We start from the raw sequence: 6,000 nt of genomic DNA, 5'->3' as shown, positions 1-6,000 counted from the left end.
AAGGACGAGTGTCCTTTGCCTACGTACCTGTGAAGGATCAAAACCTCGTAGTTCGGGGTAGAAATTACCAATTGATTTGTTTTGTGTTTTTTATTAGTTTTGAAAAAAGTTTTAAAATAAAAAACCAAGTGGCAAATAAGAATTGGTTGATATTTTTTTATATTGAAAGAAAAAAGGACTCAAAGTAGAATTAAAATTTATTTGAAATTTGATTAAGAAAGAAAATAAAAAGAACGATCACTTGATTGAAAATCAAGGTTTATTGTGAAAATATTTTTGTGATTTTTTTTATTTGAATGTTTTTGTTGTTTTGGAATAATAAATGAAAATTAAACTAACGGAGCAATAAAAATAAAAGCGCGTGGATTTTTGTAGTGACGTTGGATCATCACAAATTCCCTCTAATCTAATTTTTTTGCATTTTTGGATATATATAAAGCGGTAAAGAAATAAAAGGACACACACACACACACTTTTCTCATTTATATTGTTTACATTGAACCTAGATACATTCTAATTTCTTGAAAAGAAATGACGATAATTAAAACGCTAAATGATAATAATAAATAGAAATAAAATGAAATACAAAAAATGCTAAATAGAAATAAAATGCAAGAAAATAAAAGAAAGGGACAACCGAAGGGACAAAATTACCGAAGGGACAAAATTCCGAAGGGACAGAAAAAGAGGGAGAAGAAAAGAATAGCTCGTCAACACAAGCTATATGAGGGAGAAGAGAGAAAAGTTCTTTGACAACTCAAGAGAATTTTTTGTGTATTTTGAAGTGTGGAATGAGGGTTCTATTTATAGGTGAGGAGGTTGATGAGAATGGAAAAGTGATTTAATGGTTTTTGATGGGGAATTGAATGAGATTGATGGTTTTGGAATGTGAAAGTTGACATGAGGAATCTTGGCCATGAATGGTGGCGCGGCTGAGAAAGAAAATTCTATTGGACCCCGGCAAATTATTTTTAGATCTATTGGACGCTTGACTAATTAAAATAAAAAAAGAAAATAACCTAAAAAGAAAAGTGGACATAAAATAAAATAAAAAATGGTAAAATAAAATATGGAAATAATAAAAAAAAACTAAAGATAAAAATAAAATAAAATAAAAACTAATAATAATAATAATAAATTAAAAGAGAGAAGTGGGTCTGATATCGGAACAAAAATGAGGTATTTTAAAATACCCTGCTGCCGAAATTTCCTTTGAAAAGTCAGAGACTATTCAGGGTCAAACGGCGTATGAATGTAGGGTCTTAGGTCAAAAATTGGGGTATGTCAGATGCCCCTATTTAAGTTTCTTCGTCCGGAGACTTGAAGATGAAATCTTTGATTTGACGGGCCGAAGAAACTTAAATACAAAGTACATCAATTTTGGACCTAAGATGATATGAAATGCTTGTGAAATGCTCGTGATGCAATTATGAATGTAGGACGGAAAAAATGACTTGATTGGGAATAGAAACAACAACGGGATACCCAAATTCGTTGAAGAACGGGATCCGACTCCGCTAAGGGGTAATGTAGTTTCACTGGGGAAAGATTGTCTACTACCGTATTGGTTTGGGACGATAGCTTAATGAAGACAAAACTTTTTTGCGACATCTCTTGAACAATTATGCTGGGGATGACACTTTTGATAAAAGGGTTCGAGCTGTCCTTTTGTCGAAACTAGCCGCTTGAAATTGATTAGCGACGTCTCTGGAACAGATAAACTGGGGACGACACCATTGAAATTGACTTGATTAGTGACACCTCTTAAACAGCTATCTTGGGATGACACCATTGAAATTGACTTGATTAGTGACATCACTTGAACAGCTACGCTGGGGATGACACCATTGAAATTGACTTGATTAGTGACATCACTTGAACAGCTATGCTGGGGATGACACTTTTGAAATTGACTTGATTAGTGACATCACTTGAACAGCTATGCTGGGGATGACACTTTTGAAATTGATTTGATTAGTGACATCACTTGAACAACTATGCTGGGGATGACACCATTGAAATTGACTTGATTAGTGACATCGCTTGAACAACTATGCTGGGGATGACACTTTTGAAATTGATTTGATTAGCGACATCACTTAAACAACTATTCTAGGGATGACACCATTGAAATTGACTTGATTAGTGACATCACTTGAACAACTAATGCTGGGGATGACACCATTGAAATTGACATGGTAAATGACATCACTTGAACAGCTAAGCTGAGGATGACACTTTTGGAATTGATTAGTGACATCACTGGAACAGCTAAGCTGGGGATGACAGTTTTGAAATTGAAATTAATTAGTGACATCACTGGAACATCTAAGCTGGGGATGACACTTTTGAAATTGAAATTGATTAGTGATATCACTTGAATAGCTACGCTAGGGATGACACCATTGAAATTGACTTGATTAGTGACATCACTTAAACAGCTATGTTGGGGATGACACTTTTGAAATTGATTTGATTAACGACATCACTTGAACAACTAAGCTGGGGATGCCACCATTTGAAATAAAAGAGAATTGTCAACTATTACAGACCTTACCGTTTGACATTACGATAAATAAGGACCAGACTAAAAGGACACAACTAAACAAACTTTTGGGTGATCAATGCGACCATGTATGAATGATGTGGTGGATATGTTGTGTATGCATGAATGTGTGAATACGTGAAAGTATTAATGTATGAATGTATGATTGTATGAATGTATGGTTGCATGATTGTATGAATGTATGAATGTAGCTTGTATGACTGTACAAACTGTATGTGACAGGTGAACTCGATGAGACAAGACATGACATGTAAGATGGGAGGCGGACTTACATCGCAGTACAAACACTCGGCAAATTTCCTTGGAGATGATACTATTGTGAACAAATTGAGCCGTTGATAGGGTGGAGCCCGACATAAGGTAGCAGCTGATGCTCCTGGGGATAAAGCCCATTGTTGACCAAAAGTCTGGATGAAGTAGCCATTTGTAAACCGGCGCTGAGTGTACTTCCATCGGCATGCTTCAGCAATCATGTTTTTTTTTTGCATTATTTTTGTTTTTTTCTTTTTGAAAATCCCTAACTTTTGCCTGGACCGCCCTTTCGGGTTTTCAGTCCATCGGGAATATATTCCTTTTTTATGCCCCTAATTTTTGCCTGGATCGCCCTTTCGGGTTTTCAGTCTACTGGGACACTCTCTATTGCCTAAGCCGCCTTTTCAGGTTTTCAGCTTAGCTAGCTCTTTTTTGTATTTTTTTGTATTTTTGGACTGTGATAGCATCTTGCTCAAGGCAGAAGTCCTATCCCTAATGCTTAGCCTTGTTTCTCTTTCAAAATGTAAACGTTCTCGAGGCGGATGCTGATGTACGCTTCATCTACTCATGAGTTCAAAGAGAGTGTGTTTGTTGTTAACACTTTTCAAAAGATGTTAAAAAAAGTTTTGTATTTTGAAAAAAATTTCTTCAAGTATTCCCTCAAAAAAAATAGAAGAAACTTTGCAAATAGAATAAATGAAAGTTCCAAATAAACGGGCAAAGACTCAAATTTGATGAAATGAGTGGTGACTTGCAAATGGTGTGGCTCCACGGATCTTTGAAAAATGGTAAATATATGGGAGAGGTACATCGAACACAATAACCGTTATTCTCCCTAACAACCTTGAATGCCCCTATTATGAGTCTTTAATCTGCAGATGCTTTGAATCGGAGGTTTTTTGATAGCTGGATGCCCCAAGTGGATTGTGCAGACTGATGTAGTTACTTTGTCATGATCCTTAACTTTTGCATAGATCGGCCTTTTCGGGTTTTCAATCTATCAGGATAATCATTTTTGTTCATGTCTATAATTTTTGCCTGGATCGCCCTTCCGGGTTTTCGGTCCACCGACACGCTCATTTTTGCCTAAGCCGCCTTTTCAGGTTTGCGGCTCATTGAGCTTTTATTTTTCGACAAAGTATTTCTTGACTGCACCGGCTTACGGGTTTGTCAACATCCGCAGTTGTAAAAGTCATTGCAGACGAGCCTTCATATTTAGGCGCCCACTTGCCCTTGGAGTCTGGTTGGGAAGATAGTACCTTTTTGAGCACAAAGTCTCCTTCTTGAAATTCACGGGGACGAGCCTTCTTGTTGGAAGTTAGTTTAAACCTCTTTTGATATAGTTGTACAAGGTTGTCGCACATTTTAAGCTCAATCAAGCTGAGATTCCAACATAACTCCTATTGACGGGACTTCAAACCTCTACGGGAGGCACGACCTCCATGTTGTATACTGAGGGAAGAAGGGGGGGTTGCCCCTGTTGAAATGTGTACTGAAGCATGATGTAACACCCCAATATTTTATGTTATTATTTATGTCCTTTATTTTTATTTCTTGATTTTTCATTTATTTATTAATTAGTTTTTATATGAATGATTGACTTTTATATTATTGTTAGCTTAGCCGTTTAATTAGTTTAGTGGTATATGAATTATTTGCTTTTAATTTCTATCATAACCCATGAAGAGCTAGTGAACGTGTTTCCTTTTTGTTGCCTAATTAAGGGATGATTGACCTTGTAGCCTTGCTTTTAATTCAGTCTTAATTATTTATAAATGCGCCTATTATTTTCCCTTTAAGCTTGTAGCGTTACTCATCTACTTACAGCATCCTTAAATCCTTTTAAACACTCCATGCTGCAGAAATTAGGTCACGTCCAAATGAACCAAACTCCCTAGTTTTCATATTGTACCAAGAAGCAAAATAGAAAGAAAAAGGGTCATAGTGCTCATATATGCATACCATTTTTGTGTAGAGTCTTAAGATGAAATCCCTTGTTCAAAAGTGATACAAACAATCCCTCCATATCATATTCAAATTTGTGTAGCGCTTAAAAGTGTGCATTTTCTTAAAAGAAGTTCGTGGGACTATTTTATTAGGAAGGAAAGCGCCTAAGGTAAGGGCTTTTTCCCCATACGTTCTTACTAAGTGCTAGGACCGTGTTTTGAAGTAGTGGTAGAAATTCTTGTCATTTGAAAGAAGATAAAAATAATAATAATAATTAAAATATATATTTATTAAAGTTTGGATTTATTTATGAAATTTATTCTTGTTGATTTTTATTATGTTTTATTTGCTTTGTGATGTTTGAGAATAAAAAGATGTAATTTGTTAAAGTTTTGCAATTGTGTGGTTGCCTTAGTGGCTGTGTTATATTTTGAATTTGCCTAAATGGCTAGAATATATTTTCTTTGAAATAATTATCATGACATGGCATATGCATAGCCTGTGTGGCTTGTTTCATCATCATGTCATTTGCATAGCCTGTGTGGCTTGTCTTAGCCTGTGTGGCTCGTTTTTAGCCTGTGTAACTCGTTCTTAGCCTGTGTGGCTCGTTTAGCCTGTGTGGCTTGTTTATATCCGGATCATGTAGTGATTAAGAGCATTCATCTCATGCATAAATTCATTTGAGTTCTTTTTTTTTAAATATGGCTTGAGTGTATTTTTATTTCTTTTTGATCGATAAGTTTTTTTATACTTCTATTTTGGACATTGTTTTCGTGCTTTGAGTATGAACCAATTTGGATAAGGAAATTGACCCTTACATTAATATAATGTTGTAGGTACCAAAGATGAAATCTGAAGCTTGATTTGTGATGAAATGCGTGCAGGGGCAAAAAATGGGTTTTTCGAAGAAGAAGAAAATTAGTTTTATTAATTTGAAATTGTAATTTAAATATTTTCGAAATTTACTAGAGAATTGATATTTATTTTATTAAGAACTAGTTACCAACCCGTGCTTCGCACGGGGTGGATTGCTTTTTTTTTCGGATAATTTTGTTGGCAAACACATATTTGTTAATACGCTTAAAAGTAAACTGATTCGAAATTTAGATATTACATGTATATAAATATAAAAAACCATGATCTATAACATATCAAATCTTAGATAGGTCTACCATAAACGAAACCATTGCAAAAAAATTGTTCCAAAGAAAAAATGAGCAAATGAACGAATATTG

This window comes from Medicago sativa, chromosome 3 (assembly GCF_051527215.1).
Source record: "Medicago sativa cultivar Bolivia chromosome 3, Bolivia_mono, whole genome shotgun sequence".
Classification (NCBI taxonomy): Eukaryota; Viridiplantae; Streptophyta; class Magnoliopsida; order Fabales; family Fabaceae; genus Medicago; species Medicago sativa.
The sequence above is the reverse complement of the archived record's forward strand: the minus strand, read 5'-3'. Positions refer to the sequence as shown.